The sequence below is a fragment of the Agelaius tricolor genome, unplaced genomic scaffold, assembly GCF_023055355.1.
Source record: "Agelaius tricolor isolate 1412-34295 unplaced genomic scaffold, bAgeTri1.0.p SCAF_21, whole genome shotgun sequence".
Taxonomy (NCBI): Eukaryota; Metazoa; Chordata; class Aves; order Passeriformes; family Icteridae; genus Agelaius; species Agelaius tricolor.
The window spans coordinates 14,308,047-14,325,112 of record NW_027269281.1 but is presented as its reverse complement, the minus strand read 5'-3'; the positions used below and the strand labels follow the sequence as shown (position 1 = coordinate 14,325,112).

The window sequence follows — 17,066 nt, the reverse complement described above, 5'->3', positions numbered from 1 at the left end:
AGGGCACAAAACGGAGTGCTTTTTGTTGTTCTGTTCTCCCCCCAGAACGATGAAAACACTGAGGCACTTCTTAGCAGAGACCCAAGGCTTTGAAATGAAGAGGTGCCAAACCTTCAAACTTTCCATGTTTTCATGGCACACATCAACACGTCTTATCTTGTACCTTCCCTCCTCCAAGGCCAAGTAGACTCACTGCATCCTCTCGGGAGAGGGCAACACAAAAACTAAACCCAAGTCTCCTTCTCCCAGCCACTCAAACAAGAAGCTATCCCTCCTCCCTTGCCAGGTAAAATTTTAAGAGGATTTCTGATATAATGAGAAGCACTTAGAAACACAACACAAAAATTTCTATCAAACTAGTCTTTGAACTGCCCAAACTATTCAACACAATCAGGCAGTGCATCAAATCCCACACACACAGAGAATAGCTCGGCTCTGATACTAGTAAGATTTCACACTGCTAACAGCATCCCTGTGCAAAGTCTCTATAAGGCACCCGGAAACTGCTTTCTTTGGAAGGTCCTGCAAGTTCGCAAATGAAGTGATCTCAAATGCATTAATGAATGTGGAATGTCAGCAGATGCTTCCCAACCTATCTTACAACATCAATCACAACTGGATCTGCACGTAAAACTGACTAGTAATGTACAACATCTAAATACGTGACAGTGAACAAGAAATCTCTACAAATGCACTGCTCAAAGAGTAAATAAATAGGTCATGGTATTCTCTACCCCTTTCACACTTACACCATTGTGTTTTGTTAAGGGATACCTTTTACCTTTTAACTAAAAGGGTGTGCTTTGAGATGACTACTAGTTCCCTTGACAGAACTTGTCTCCTTGATTAGTTAAAAGGAGAGAGTAAGAAAGAAGGAAAAAGGGAGAAAAAGAAAGAAGAAGTTTTGCCTTCTTCTTGGAAAGTAAAAGCAAATTATATTCTTGGAACATTAGTGGAAGCAGCTGCTAAGCCACTCATGTGGTGCTCTCATTTTCGCGCGGCTCTACGCTGATGTATATTTCGGGGGGGGGTTTCTGCAGCTTGATGCCCTGGCCAGCCCCACTGGGCGCAGCTGCCTCCCGCCACCCTGGCAGTCCCGAGTCGCCGCTGGCTGTGGCAGCTCGATTACAATGATTTGTCACATGTCCCGCCTCTCCCTCGGCTTCGGGATTCAGCGAGACCTGCTGCCTGCGGACTAGTAACACATCCCGCAGCACTGCCGCCAGGCTGGTGACCGCTGTGATTTGCAAGATTACACAACTGAGCCCGCCCACTACCCTGGCGGCACCGCACCTCTAAATCTCGCGGTATACGAAAGCGAGTGTCCTGTCGCTGGCAGCCCGCACTGACGGACCCGCAGCTCTGAGCTCTAACACCTCCACACCCAGCAGCGCCAAGCTAAAGGCACTCGGCGACAGTTGTCCTGTGCCTGTAAACTCCCCTGGTCCATGAGTGCAGCCTTTACTACCGGCAGTCCTGGGCTCCAGTGCATCTGATGGCCGCGGTCACCCTCAGTTGGGTCAGAACTGCTGAAAGCCACGGCGCCAGACGTTCCTGGCTTGCTACCACCCATGCGGGCCCGTGCGGTCCCTGGCTGGGAAACCCCACGCATTTGGCAAAAGCTGCCGCCGGCAGCACTCACGCCGCCTCTGGGCACCATCACCCACGTGGTGTCCCATTACCACACCCAGCTCCCACAGAGGAGCCGTGGCGGACCTCGCACTCTGGCCGGTCTCTGACAGCCAACAGTGCCACGCAAAACCTCGACACCATACCCCCGGCCCAGAAACTCCACACATTTGGCAAAAGGCACCACCGGCAGCCCTCCCATTACCCACGGTCCCTCCCTGTAGCGGACTCCATAGAGCTTGCGAGAGCTCCATGGAGGATTGAGACTTAACAGTAGGAATTGCTGAGTCATGATGAGACAGCAAAATAAGCTCCTGTCTTCTACCCCTCGTCCCCATAGCTTATCTATGTAACCTTCTCCCTGACTCTTACTATTGGACAAGTTTGGATCCCCCTATACCCTATAAAAAGGGGCTGTTTTAGACCATTCGACAGAAGAAGAGCTGTCGCTGGAACCCTTCACAAATCCCCCAATAAACCGTTGCTGTGGAACCGCCAGGACCTCTCCTTCTCCTCTCTCGCGTCTGCTTCTGCCTCAGCCAAGGGCGCCCTAGCAAGCAAGCAAAGAGCTGAAAACCTAAGAGAGCTGATAATCACTAAAGAGCTGACAACCATTGAGCTTGCTAAGGGTAGCTGATGGCTGTGAGCTGACTGGGTATTCGGGCACTCTGTCCCCCAGAGGGATTGAGCTATCCGGACTACCTTGCATCGCTCGATGATAAGGCCAAGATCGAGGCCTTATTATATTTGGCGCCCGATTGGAGGTGGACTTCCCCCTCGCCAGAGCAGCGTATTCCTTTGGGATACATTGACTGCCGTCGAGACGCCGCTCCCTGGAGAACTGACTTAAAGCAGACGCCTTCCAGCAGAATTCTGGACCCCACTCAGCTGAAGAAGTGTAAGTGTTATATCAGCCACCATTGCACGCCTTTTCTCTGGGTCCTAATCCCCTTTTCGCTTTTTTTCTTCTTTTTCTCGTTTTTATCTGCTGGAAGGGATACCTTAATATGGGATCAACACTTAGTACTTTAAAACAATCCCAAATCAAGAGAGAAATATACTTAATACTCCTAGACATCTTATCTTCTAACAACTTTTCTTTCTCTAACGGCAAGCTCTCTAAAAATAACTTTAAAAAATTTATAAAATTGATTATTTCGCAATATCCCGAAACTGATAAAGAAACTATCACTGAAAATTCATTGTGGGACAAAATTGGAAACAAAATATATAATTTGCAAACTAACCAAGTCTTTTCAGTAACAAAGTATTTGCCTTTCTTCCACATACTAACTAAAACCATAGAGAAGTTTAACAGAGATAAAAAGCTATCTTTCGCAACAGACACTCCCTTTTCAAATGCTAATTACACTGATAACGATGCCCAGGAATGTAACTCGCATGTGTCTCCGTCCCTGAGTCCTAAAACCCCAACAGCCTCTGCCTCTCCCAAGGCAAAGGCTGTGCTGTCCGCCTCCGCCCCCACCCTCCCCGTTCCCGGGGGGTCTGCGTCGTCCTTTCTTTCCCCGCCCAACCACCCGAATTCTCCCTTCTCTACAAGTGCAGCCATACCCTTTCTCGCCGGCTCGGGTTCCCCCACCCCTCCGGTCCCGGCCCTCCCCCCTCCTGCCCCTCCCGCCCCCCCCCCCCCCCCCCCCCAAACCCTATCGCCGTTTCCCCCGCGCCCGCAGGAGCCCCTCCCGCGGTGGCTCTGACTCCCTCCGCCGCGGCCCCCCCCACCCCCCCTCCCGCCTCCCCCACCCCCGCGGTGGCTGTGTCTCCCCCCGCCGCGACGTCCCCCGCCCCTCTCCCGCCTTCCCCGTCCCCGCTCCGATCCCACCCACCTCCGCCAACGGTTTCCCGATCCCAGCCCCGACCCCCGCTGCCACCGCTCCAGTGCCCACGTGTACCCCCGCCTCCTTCCCTTGCACCCTGCCAGGCACAGCAGGGGGTCTCCCTACATGCAATCAAGTACGAGTCCCAGCGCACCACCCTGTACCCGCGGTACTCCAGACCGGTCTCACTGCCTCCGCTCCTCCGCTGCCCCCCTGCCCCCACCCCCAGTCTCACCCGAATGGAATCCCAGACAACCCCCACGGTACCACCCCTCTCCCCCAGTCCTGTGCATGTTGTGCTGCCATCCCATCCCCAATGGTGCCTCCCTCTGGTCAAGTTATGCCATGTGTCCCCCCACAGCCCCCAAAACCCTTGAAAAATGCCGCCTCTAAACATCGCAAAAAGCATAGGACACAAACTGCTCCCCCTCGATCCTCTTCAGAGGACGACAGCAGTTCCAGTGACTATGATTCTGATACAGTGGACATTGATCCATGGGCTCTAATTAAGATAGAAGCAACTAAGACAGGTGATTGGCAGCTGGCACAGAAAATTAATGCTTTCCCTGTAGAGTATAGTCAGGGAAGAAATGGTGGGAAATCTGCTATAAAGACATGGAAACCAAACTCAAATGAGGAACTCGTACAATTAAGAAATATAGCCAAAGAACATGGCAGAGGCTCACATATTTTTAGAAATTTCTTAGAAGCTATGTTCTCAGCACGTCTTACTTCCCCACGATATTAAAAAATATTTCACATTGCCTCCTGTCCCCAGCAGAATATATGTTATGGGAAAGGCATTGGAAAAAACAATTAAAAACATTATCAGACTCTTATTCTGCAGATGCTGATAAGACAAATTTTACAGTAGAACAGCTGGCTGGGGAAGGGGATTTACAGAAACCGAGGGACTAATTGGAAACTTTGAACAAAGAGGCACTGCAAGATGTGGCACTTGCAGCAAAAACCTCCTTACTTCTCATTCATGATCAGTCAATGCCAACAATGCATTTTTCTACTATTAAACAAGGTATAGATGAAAGTTTTATCAAATTTGTGGACAGAATTAGAAATGCTCTGGAAAAACAGATAGAGAGCTCAGCGGCAAGGAAGGAACTCTTATGTAAGCTTGCCTTGAGTAACTCAAATGAACAATGCAAAGCCATTTTGAGGTCTCTACCTGTGGATACCGACCCTACCATAGAGCAAATGCTGGAATGCTGTACACGTCACATGTCCACTGAAATATACAGTGGCCCAAGCAGTTGCTAAGGGTATTGCTGAAGGAGTTTCTGGTGCATATGCAGTAATAGCTTCTAAAGAGCAAGCTAAATGTTATCACTGTGGGGATCTTGGACATTATATAAAGGACTGCCCAGACAGGTCACTTCCCCGATACCCCTGCAATACTTATCAAAGACCCCAGAATCAGCAGCGCTACCAGCAGCGTCTGGGAAACACCCCGCGCAGCCCGGTGGGGCCCAGGCTATGACAGCAAATCAAAGGCCACCCAGACCCAACCACGCACCATCCCAGGAGGTTCCAGACCAAAAGAAGAGGATCCAACACACGGGGCGATACAGATGGGAACCCGCCGGCAATTGGTAACTGCTTTGTCCATTTACTTTAATAATGAGAATGTTTATCGTGTTCCCACAGGCAAATATGGGCCAAAAGGTGGTCCTTCGGACATTTTAATTATAGGTGACTCTTTTAATAGCCCAAAGGAAATTTTCGTTGTTCCAGAAGTATAAACAGTGCGCCCGGGACAAGAGATTCTTGTCCAAGTATACTGCATGGACTTACCATTTTTCCTTTCAAAGGGAACTCCAATCTCACAATCCTTTCTACTCCCAAAGAATCACAGGGAACAGATTCCTCTCAACCCTACAGCAATGTGGGCACAAGTTGTGGGACCAACCAAGCCTACCATCGAGTGCGGCCTTACCTGAAGAGGGGAGAAGATCCACCTACCAGGGATGCTGGACACCGGTGCAGACATGACCATCATCGCTCACTCAGAATGGCCAGCACGCTGGGATCTACAACCTGTTACAGGCATGATTTCAGGGATTGTTGGAGCTACAGTATCCATGAGAAGCAAGAACAACATCCTCGTCGAAGGGCCTGAAGGCAAGCTGGCAACCATCCGCCCATTTGTGGTAAGGGCCCCCATCACCCTTTGGGGCAGGGACGTTCTATCCCAGTGGGGAGCTTCCCTATGTATTCCCACTCAGGATTTCTAATCGGGGCGCACTGCCAGATACACCTCGTCTCACCTGGAAATGCCATGACCTGATCTGGATTGAACAGTGGCCCCTCTCTAAAGCCAAGCTGCGTGCCCTAAACACCCTCGTGGAAGAACTGCTCGCAAAAGGCCACATTGTAGAATCCGACAGCCCTTGGAACTCTCCAGTCTTCGTTCTACTAAGGCCTGGGACAAACAGGTGGAGGCTCCTCCACGACCTTCGCAGAATCAATGAGGTCATCGAGGACATGGGCCCCCTCCAGCCTGGCCTGCCCTCCCCATCGATGCTGCCTAGAGACTGGACACTTGCTATAATAGACATTAAGGACTGTTTCTTCAGCATTCCTCTGCACCCCCAGGACTCTCCACGGTTTGCTTTTTCCGTTCCCTCTCTTAACAAAGAGGCTCCGCTCAAAAGATATCATTGGCTTTTTCTTCCCCAAGGACTAAAAAACTCGCCCACTATTTGCCAGTGGTACGTGGCTCACATCCTGCCTCCAGTTCGGAAAGTATTTCCAGACGCTATCATCCACCACTATATGGATGATATCCTGGTTTGTGCTTCAGATAAAGCTTACTTGGACAAAACAGTTAAAAAGACCATTGAAACCACAGAAAAGGCAGGATTGGAGATTCATGAGGATAAAATGCAGTACACCAACCCATGGACTTACCTTGGAGTCCAGATCCGGGAAAGGACCATCGTACCCCAGCAGCTCACCATAAACGACGACCCAAAAACCCTGAGGGACTTACACAGCCTGTGCAGATCCATCAACTGGGTACATCCACTGCTAGGGATTACAACAGAGGACCTTGCTCCCCTGTTCAATCTTCTTTGTGGGCCTAAAGACCTGGACTCTCCATGCAGTCTCACGACAGAAGCCCGGGATGCCATCACCAAGGTCCAGGAAGCCCTGTCTTCATGCAAAGCCCATCGCTTCGAGCCCAGCCTGCCTTTCCAGTTCATCATCCTGGGAAAAGCACCTCGATTCCATGGACTGATTTTCCAATGGGACTTTCAGCTTCGAGACCCTTTGTTGATTCTGGAATGGATTTTTACAAATAGCCAGCCTACAAAGACACATACCACCTACTAGGAGGTCATGGCACATTTAATAAAAAAGGCTAGAACTCGCCTCCGCTCTCTTTCAGGGTGTGAGTTCACATGCATATACCTGCCAATAACCCTTAGCAGACTTGGAGGATTTGCTCCAGACCAATGAAAATCTCCAGTTTGCCCTAGATAGCTATACAAGCCAAATTTCAGTTCAGATCCCAAAACACAAACTTTTTAACCCTGATGTGACCTTTCATTTGACTCCAAAATTAATCCAAAGTAGAACACCTCTCAAAGCTCTAACCCTCTTTACAGATGGCTCAGGGTCTTCCCACAAGTCAGTAATAACATGGAAAGACCCCCAAACACAAAATTGGGAATCTGACATACAAATAGTGGAGGGATCTCCACAGATCGCAGAATTAGCAGCTGTTGTCAGAGCCTTTGAAAAATTCAAAAATGAACCTTTCAATCTGATCACAGATTCAGCTTATGTTGCTGGTATAGCTATGAGAGCAGAACATGCTCTTCTCAAAGAGGTTTCCAATCCAAGGTTGTAGCAATTTCTCTCTAAATTAATACACCTGATCTCCCACAGAAAGCAACCTTACCATATAATGCATGTGAGGTCACATACTGACTTCCCAGGTATCATTGCAGAAGGGAACAGGAAAGTGGATGCATTAGCAATGGCAGCAGAAACTGCTAATGTTCCTAACACCTTTGCCCCGGCAAAGTTGTCACACGCATTTTTTCATCAAAATGTACCTGCCCTTATGAGAATGTTCAAGCTCTCAAAAGATCAGGCAAAGGCTATTGTTGCTACATGTCCGAACTGTCAAAACTATCAGATACCATCTATGGGGACGGGAGTCAATCCCCGAGGTCTGAATAGCTGCCAGCTGTGGCAGACAGATGTAACTCACTTCACACCTTTTGGAAGGTCAAAATATGTGCATGTATCAGTCGACACGTTTTCAGGAGCAGTATTTGCATCATCACATCCAGGAGAAAATACACTGCACGCAATAAAACACTTCCTCCTCGCCTTTGCCACCCTGGGAATACCAAAGGAGATTAAAACAGACAATGGACCTGCCTATACCTCCCGCAAGTTAAAGGAGTTCTTCAATGAATGGGGAATAGCACACAAGACCGGCATACCTGCAAACCCCACAGGACAATCCATCGTGGAAAGGACACATCAAACCTTCATAAGACTCCTCGATCAACAGAACAGAGACACGAGAATCACATCTCCAGTGGAAAGACTTAGCAAGGCTCTCTACGTCATCAACTTCCTGAACTGTACAGCATCAGAGCCTGACCCACCAATACTTCGCCACTTTGCAAATACCACCCAAGCAAAGCTCACTGAGAAACCACCTGTGCTCGTGAAGGACCCTGAAACACACCAAATTTCTGGGCCTTACCAATTGATTACCTGGGGTAGAGGATATGCGTGTGTGCTACTACCATCTGGTCCAAGATGGTATCCAGGAAAAAACATAAAACCATACCTAGGCACTGCAAACACTACTCCGGCAAACAGGGACAAGAACTCTTCTGAGGCAAATACAAGACCACCTCAAAACCAAACCAGCTCTGCCTGGAGACGAAGACGTCGCCAAATACCCACAAACCCAAGAACAGACTGCCCCATCACATGACAGCAGACAAAATTGAAAGCTAAATAACATTCTGCTGCATCAAACCATAGATAGCCTGAACACAAAAGTGTTCTCTGAATTATGTGTTGTTACACCTTTTTGTATTTCAAAAAACCCTATTATTCCCTCTTCCTAACCTTTTAAAACCCCTTAACATTATACCCACTCCCCCTCCCTTAGTGTAGCTTAGAAATTAAAAGAAAAAAGGGGGGGAGGAGGGGAGCAGAAAAAAGAACAAGGGAGAAAACCCTCCCGTCATAAAGATAACAAATTCTGCTTATATTCCCTATCAGAAGCCCTATTCCTGACCAAAGATGAAAAATATCTCCGTTGCTGCTGTCCTCACTGCTGCCTGGATGTTCTTCACCGTACCGCATGCCTTCGGCTGGATTAGCCCACAGCCTAGCCATAATGTTTGGGTAACCTTAGCAAAAACATTAAAACAGGACAACATGTGCTTGTCCATGGGAAGCATTGATAACCCACTTTCCACATGTCTAGTAGGAATTCCCTTTGTAGCAGATGATTGGCCTGTCTATAACTCAGACCCAACGTGGCTGATACTTGGGATGAGTGGACAAAAATTCTGCCAGATGCTCTAGAGCAACCCCAAGAATTTGTTGGAGTCCTCCAAGGCCACATACTGTGTCAAATTTTACTTTAGACGTCCAAAAAACAATTGGCCAGTAATTAACCAGAGCAAAAACACATATCAAAAAGACATATCACCAATTAACAAAGCCTATAACTCATGATTGGTTCAATTACACAGCTTGTGTGATCTCTGTGTCCTCTCTCCATCCCAAAGTATTACCCAAGGGAATGTTTCTCATCTGTGGTGACAGAGTATGGGCTGGGATCCCCTCCCGACTCCAGGGAGGTCCCTGTACCCTTGGAACACTTTCTACCCTCACTCCAAACATTACCCTGTTACATAATTGTAAAAAAGAACGTGAATCAAAATGACAAAAAAGGTCCTACACAGAATTTGATGAAAATTGTGATCCCAAATTATACGATCGGAACAAACAAAAAAAGATTGCTGTCTCCCTGTTCTTACCCTGGGTAGCTGCAGCTAAAGCCCTCAGTGAAATCAATCACCTTGGGTGCTGGCTCAGTAAACAAGCTAACGCTACCTCTGCTGCCCTGAGTGATCTCTTAAAGGAAGAAGAAACCACAAGACATGCTTTGCTTCAAAATCGAGCACCAGTCGACTTCTTGTGGCTTGGCCACGGACACGGCTGTGAAGACTTCGAAGGGATGTGCTGCTTCAACCTCTCTTCACGCTCGGAATTCATCCATGCGAACATCCAGAAATTAAAAGAACTCCTGAAGGACTTGAAAGTAGAGACAATCCCAGACTGGGTCAATGAACTTTTCAGGCAATGGGGATTAACAGGATGGGTTGCATCGTAGGTTAAGGGACTGTTGTGGATTCTCCTTGTAGTTGTTATCGTGTTAGCTATGTTCTCGTGCCTTGTTCACTGTTTCAAAAGAACTATAGCGAATGCCTTTTTTCTAAAAACAGAAAGTGGAGTTGTAGCGGACTCCATAGAGCTTGCGAGAGCTCCATGGAGGATTGAGACTTAACAGTAGGAATTGCTGAGTCATGATGAGACAGCAAAATAAGCTCCTGTCTTCTACCCCTCGTCCCCATAGCTTATCTATGTAACCTTCTCCCTGACTCTTACTATTGGACAAGTTTGGATCCCCCTATACCCTATAAAAAGGGGCTGTTTTAGACCATTCGACAGAAGAAGAGCTGTCGCTGGAACCCTTCACAAATCCCCCAATAAACCGTTGCTGTGGAACCGCCAGGACCTCTCCTTCTCCTCTCTCGCGTCTGCTTCTGCCTCAGCCAAGGGCGCCCTAGCAAGCAAGCAAAGAGCTGAAAACCTAAGAGAGCTGATAATCACTAAAGAGCTGACAACCATTGAGCTTGCTAAGGGTAGCTGATGGCTGTGAGCTGACTGGGTATTCGGGCACTCTGTCCCCCAGAGGGATTGAGCTATCCGGACTACCTTGCATCGCTCGATGATAAGGCCAAGATCGAGGCCTTATTATACCCCCCCCCCCCCGCTCCCCTCCCCACCTCCAAGCGCCATTTTCTTCTAAATGCTGATATCCTTCCCACCCCCTGCTATCTGCGGTCTGGGAAAGTTACCTCTTTTAGCTGTCCTGAAATGGACGCTATTTTAAACTCGCTGCATCGGGCGCGGCTGCAAACACTGCTGAATAGTGATTTTCGTTATCACTTCAACACCGTGTCTCTCCACTTGGCGACTTCCAAGTGCTTTTGAGCTCTTACAAATCCCTTAATCTCACGCGTCCCACCAAGCCGAGGGTCCCTGCTTTTGTATTACTCATCCCGTCCACCGCATTTCAGCCCTTCTTTTACACGTGTCCCGCCAGTTACCGGGTTCCCCCCATTCTTCTCATAAGCGTCCCGCCCTGCTTCCAACCATCCATTATCCTGAAGCTTCAACAGACCATGATGGATCAGTATATTACTAATGTGAAGCTCACGTTCATATACTGGAATTACGGAACTATATTGTTGCCAAAACAATTATGAGGATCTTTAATCTTAAGCACACTCCCCAAACTACTTCCCTCACACTTCGGGCATACACACACTTATACTCACAATCTTCTTGATCCTTCTTCTTCTTTTTCGTTATATAGTCCTTTGTAGTCTCCAGGTTTACCTGCAGTCACCAATGGTCCCAAGAGAAGTTGTTCGAACTGCTAAAATCAGCAGCGGCGCCATTCGTCTGAAATCTCCTAGGCCACGGGCAAAGAGGCTTTATATCCCGGACAATTCCCCACTTGTGAGAAAGAACCGCTCACTTTGAAAATTTAGAAAGGTTTATTAAACCTTAACAGAAATACAACAAAGGACTACATAAGGAAAAACCTGCAACACTGGGAACTACCCCTCATGCATACCACGTGGCCAGTTAGTCTTCAAGATGGATGCTCAGTCTTTTATACCCCTGGGGGTTGCATCAGCTACCCCTGGCCCCTCCCAAAGTCTGTCAGTCAGCTCTTCTTTGCCATTTATCAGTGGAGACTGTTTTCTTGTAACTTGATTGGAGATCAGGTGTTGCCATGCCGCACCCCCTAAGAAACAAGCTTTTCCATTCCCAACTGTCCCAGGTAAGGGACACATGTGTACTCCTTCTTTTTTACCTGTCCTAGACAACCCCGGCTATCTGATGGTATCAATATGGGGGGGGGGGGGGGGGGGGGGAAGGGAACTATGGGGAGAACAGAGGACATCTAAAACATCACTAAAGCTTTTCTTAATATTCACACAATAGTTATCTTTTAATTGTGAGAGCCAATCATCTCATTATCCATCTATAACACCAATTTAGTTCTCCCACTAAGATTCTCCAAACCCCACTGCTGTTTACTTGCTCCCCATCCCTCTCTTCCTCCCCCACAGCTGGCCAGAAAGGAGAACTGGAGGTACAAAAGGTAAAGATCCCGGTTTGAGATAAGAACAATTTACTGGAAATGGCAATGAGACAAGAAAACAAACAGCAACAGCAACAATATTAACAACAAAAGTGTATGAAATAGAGTGATTCACATGCAAAAATGCTCTCTGCAGAGCCCAACCCGATGTGACTGCTTCCCCATCCTGACTGCCCTGTCTGCCACACTTGCTCAACCAAAAGGAATCCCTTCTCCTCAGAAGGGAGTCCCTTCCCCCACCCCCAGCAACGATGTGCGATGGTATAGAATAACCTCCAGGCCCTGGTCATGCCTCCTCCCGCCTACTGCAAAACCTAACCCTGTCCTGGCTAAAACAAGGACAATGTTTTATCCCTAAACATGTGTGACATGAATATTTTGATCAAATAATCAATTTAATCATATTAAAGGTTTAGCCATGATTATAAATAGAACATTGTGAAGTATAAAGTATAGAAATATGAGGAATTATGTGTTTGGAATGTGTAACCACAGAAATCTCCCTAAGAAGTTACTGGACCCTTATGTTTCAGTCAAGAAGCGATGGAGACTGTCATGCCCTCCAATTATGCTGCTTGGAAACCCACTACCCTTCCCATCTTGATTTTAACATTAAGAATTGGAATCAGTAGACCTCAGTAGAGATGACCAATGATTGTTTTAGGATAAGAATATTAATGAAGTTATTAACTATTGGAATCAATCAATGTAAAGGGTAAATTTAAGAGCAGGCATGGTATGCATAGTATGCAAAAGAATTTATATAACAATGATTCAGCAGAAAAAGTAAATAAAATGGATGAGGTTTGTTTGTTAAGTGTCCCCGGCACCCTGAATAAAGTAGTGTCTGCTTATTTGCATCAAAGGATAAGTTTGGATAAGTTTCTTTGACCCTGATTGTTGACATCCGGACTGTATTTTTAAATAATGCCTCTTTGGTTTCTGCTAATTGCTTTTCCTGGACTTACAGATGTAAAGAAACTCTATTTGCAAGCATAAATATAAGAGAAGCTCAGGTAAAGATTCATATATAGTGCTTCATAATTCTAATGTTTTATTACTTGTTCTAAAACAATTTTTGCAGACCATAAAATAAACTGAATTATTTTATAATTAAAATCTACAAAATCCTCAATAAATCATGTTGTTAAAGGGTTACAGATGCTGAGCTTTAAAAATTACCAATCAACTAGTATATTTCCCGTCTGCAAGAAAATGTATGAAAATTGTGTTTCTATAGCTCATTAATGAGCTGTATTAGTTTAATACTACTCCAAAGATCTGCTATGGTGATGATTTCATTAGAACTAGGTCAAAACTAAGATTTGTTATAGATGGATAATGAGATGATTGGCTCTCACAATTAAAAGATAACTATTGTGTGAATATTAAGAAAAGCTTTAGTGATGTATAGTTATGTTATTGTAGTTTAGATGTTCTCTGTTGTCCCCATAGTTCCCTTTCCCTCCCTGTATTGATACCATCAGACAGCCGGGGTTGTCTAGGACAGGTAAAAAAGAAGGAGTACACGTGTCCCTTACCTGGGACAGTTGGGAATGGAAAAGCTTGTTTCTTAGGGGGTGCGGCATGGCAACACCTGATCTCCAATCAAGTTACAAGAAAGCCGTCTCCTCTGATAAATGGCAAAGAAGAGCTGACTGACAGACTTTGGGAGGGGCCAGGGGTAGCTGATGCAACCCCCAGGGGTATAAAAGACTGAGCATCCATCTTGAAGACTAACTGGCCACGTGGTATGCATGAGGGGTAGTTCCCAGTGTTGCAGGTTTTTCCTTATGTAGTCCTTTGTTGTATTTCTGTTAAGGTTTAATAAACCTTTTTAAATTTTCAAAATGAGCAGTTGTTTCTCACAGATTCAGTACAATTTGATCTGAAGTGAGATCAGATGCCTATTCCCTACTTTGGAGATTTTTAATTTTATTGTATTATTCTAAGGCAAACATTAAAATATATGCATTAATTTCAAATTTGAAATCAGTATTATATCTATCATGGAATCAAAGTTGGGACATACAAATATAAGAAACTCAAAGTATAAGAAAAGCTCTGTTTTACCTTCTACTTATGTTTGCTGTTCATTTAAAAATTAAAACAATCAGAAATCATCGTTAGCTTAATTTGGCTTTAAAATGTTCTTTTCCTACTTATGTACGCTAGAAATTTTCACTTATATGTAATTTCCTATGATTTTTAGCTTTCTTACCATTGAAAAATAAAACACAATATTTTATATTTGGGGACACTGAGAATCTATGCAATACAAGAGAGATTTTACAGTATTTTGAACCACTGTGCATCAAAATATGCATATATAAGTAGTAAAAGTGATAGACTGTGATGGTAACCAGCTCTATGGGACAGCATATTGCATAGAACTGTTGGTGTCACGTTGCCAGCCCCTGGGCTGAGTGACAAGGGTTTTGGCCAATCAGATCTCTCATAAGACTGCAGGCATTTCAGTGGTCCAGGACCCGAAGGGGCATGGAGTTCAAACCAATGAGAGCACCCAGACCGGGTCTTTCAAATCCTCTATATAAGGGAGGGCATGGAAAATAAAGGTCTCTGTGCCACACTAACATCTAGGGTGAGTGGTCTCTGTCTCCTTGCCCCTCACCCCCTGACACGTGACCTAACACGTGGTGAACCCTGAAGTGATAGAATTCAGCAGCACAGAGCAAAGGGGACACACAGCATTAGAGCTGGAAATCGGTGTAGAACCAGATTACAAGCAGTGTAAGAGCTGGGAATTGGTGTGGGAGCCGGATTACAAGGGCATCAGAGCCCAGATTGATGTTTGGAACCAGAGAAATACATCCTGGGAGCTGGGTTAGTGGAAGAGCCAATACGGTGAAAAAACAGGACTTTGCTAAGTAGCAGAAAGTGCTACAAGGTTTCTAGCCCTGTTTTTGTGGACTGGAATCTCTTAGGAGACCATGGGAGCTTGGATGTCAGGACCAGAAAACTCCATAATGAAGGTACTGATTTTCTTCTTTCAAAAAAGAGGGATAAACCACAATGAATGACCTCTACAAGCTTTATTCACGTGGTGCAGAAACCATTAACTGCACATATCAGAAGGGAACGTTTTAAATTTGCCTTTTTGGGAGAGGGTTGGACAAAATATATTTGAGGCAGTCTTATTTGGCAATGATGCAGCCATCGGTATTATAAACCATGAACGCTTGTTCTGGACTTGTTAAAACAATTAGATTATGAAAGGCAAAGAGGGAAGGGCAGTAGCGCAGCCATTCCTCTGTTCCACCCTGCGTGGGAGCCGGCTGGCCCCGGCTACTGTGAAGACGTGCCCTGCTACATTGAGACGACGGTTGACCACTGTGGAGTGATCGTGGGAAACCGCACAGCCCCAGGGAGTGGGGGAATCCCGGGAAACGGAGACCATCCGGGGGCTGCCCGAGCCGCAACTGTCGGCAATGCCCAGGGAACCAGCAGCGCCGGTTGCACAATCCGGCCACGTGGAGAGAGGGATGCCGCTGTAGCTCCGGGATGCCCTGTGTCCAGTCCGGACTGTTGTAATCACCATGCAGCTACCCCGGGCCAATATATCGCCGATCCAGGCAGGTATGCCATGCCACCCCGTTCTGGGGGAACAGACCACGTTGTGGGTGCTTCTTACCCCCTCGGGACACTATGCCATGCGGCCGCTCTGAGCCCTCCCAGGTTAAAGGGGAATTCCGCAGCCATTACACCGTGTCACGTGGCCGCTGACATCGCCCCCCCACCATTCGCACCGGGTCCGCCTGTACTTCCCATCACCATGGAAACACCAACTTCCCCGGAGATTTAGTGGGCTGGCTCCAAAGCCACACCTTCGAGGGATGTGCCTACCCCCATGACCCCGCCTGCGACAGGGGGCGGGCCCCTGCACCCAAGCCATCCTCCGTGGAACACAGCCTCACCTCCGATGGGAGTGGTCCCGCCACCGACCTTACCCCCAAGGGCAGGTCTGGGAACGCATCCACCAGGAACCCCAGCAGACATCCAACCCAGAAGCAGAGCAGCTACCCCCTCAGCCCCGCCTCTACCAGAACTACAGCCTTACATGCCGGCAAGGGACACAAGGTATCATCGTCCCCCTGCAGAACACCACGAGAATACCACAGTCGTCTTGTTGCTGACAGTCCTGCCAGATCCTGCAAGCATCTGGGAAAAGGCAAAGCTTGCTGCTATTGTGAGTGGAGACTATGAGGGAGCAGAACTCATTAATGTTCCTATATTGGGGGACGGGGAACCAGAGGATGAGACACTGGGAGCTTATCCTGTAATAAGAGGCAATGGGACTAGTTCTGACAAATATACCCCTTTTCAATGGCCAGCTCTATCTGAACTGTGTCAACTTGTGGCCAAGCATGGTTTGGGTTCTACTGCAGTTGCTAATATGCTACAGTTCTTAACCACTGAGGAGATAACTCCCTTTGCTATAAAGCAACTAGCAAAACTGATGTTTACAACTGTCCAATATATGGTTTTTGAATCAGCATGGAAGAGCAGTGCTTATAAACAAGGGTTAAAAAATCTAAAGATTCCACGGGAGGACCCATGTTATGGGGCAAGGGTCCCTCAGCTTCTGGGTCTCATGCCAGTGGACGATATGAAGCTCCAAGCCAGGTTACACCCACTAATACTGGCACAAGTAAAGGAATTGGGTCTGCAAGCACTGTTCAAAGTAGCTAGCATGACAAACCCAACCCAAACATACTCAAAGATAAGGCAAGGAGTCAGAGAACCATACTTAGAAATCATAGAGAGATTGCAAGATGCAATGGAAAAACAAATTGTTAGTGCAGAAATCAGCTAATTTTACAGCTGGCAAAAGACAGTGCCAATGAGGATTGCCGGAGGGTGGTAGAACTGTTACCTAATGAGAACCCATCACTAAATGACCTGATAAATGCCTGTGCTAAGGTTGGATCCAATTTTCATAACATGACTATGTTAGCAGATTCTATAACAGCAGCTGCAAAGGTAGCACCTCAATGCTTCCAGTGTGGTCAGGAAGGCCACCTGAGAGCAAACTGTCCCCAGAAGTCCTTTCCACGGGGGATGTTTCAAGGACAGAACAGAGCATATACCAGCTGCAGCTGATGAGGAAGGACCGGACA

General features: G+C 46.9%; 1 protein-coding gene and 1 long non-coding RNA gene across 4 annotated transcripts in view; one reads left to right on the top strand and one right to left on the bottom strand.

Moving 5' to 3' along the window:
• LOC139599012 (guanine nucleotide-binding protein G(q) subunit alpha) overlaps positions 1 to 17,066 on the bottom strand; it is a 201,174-nt gene that overhangs the window by 43,758 nt on the left and 140,350 nt on the right. The window lies entirely within an intron of this gene.
• Positions 1,701 to 10,260, top strand: LOC139599015 (uncharacterized). Of its 3 annotated transcripts, none has more exons than XR_011682137.1 (2): positions 1,701 to 2,527; positions 5,327 to 10,260. It is a non-coding gene; the product is annotated as an uncharacterized lncRNA (long non-coding RNA). The 3 variants fall into 3 exon arrangements; XR_011682136.1 differs by having other exon boundaries at positions 1,701 to 5,071; XR_011682138.1 differs by having other exon boundaries at positions 1,701 to 5,071; positions 5,291 to 10,260.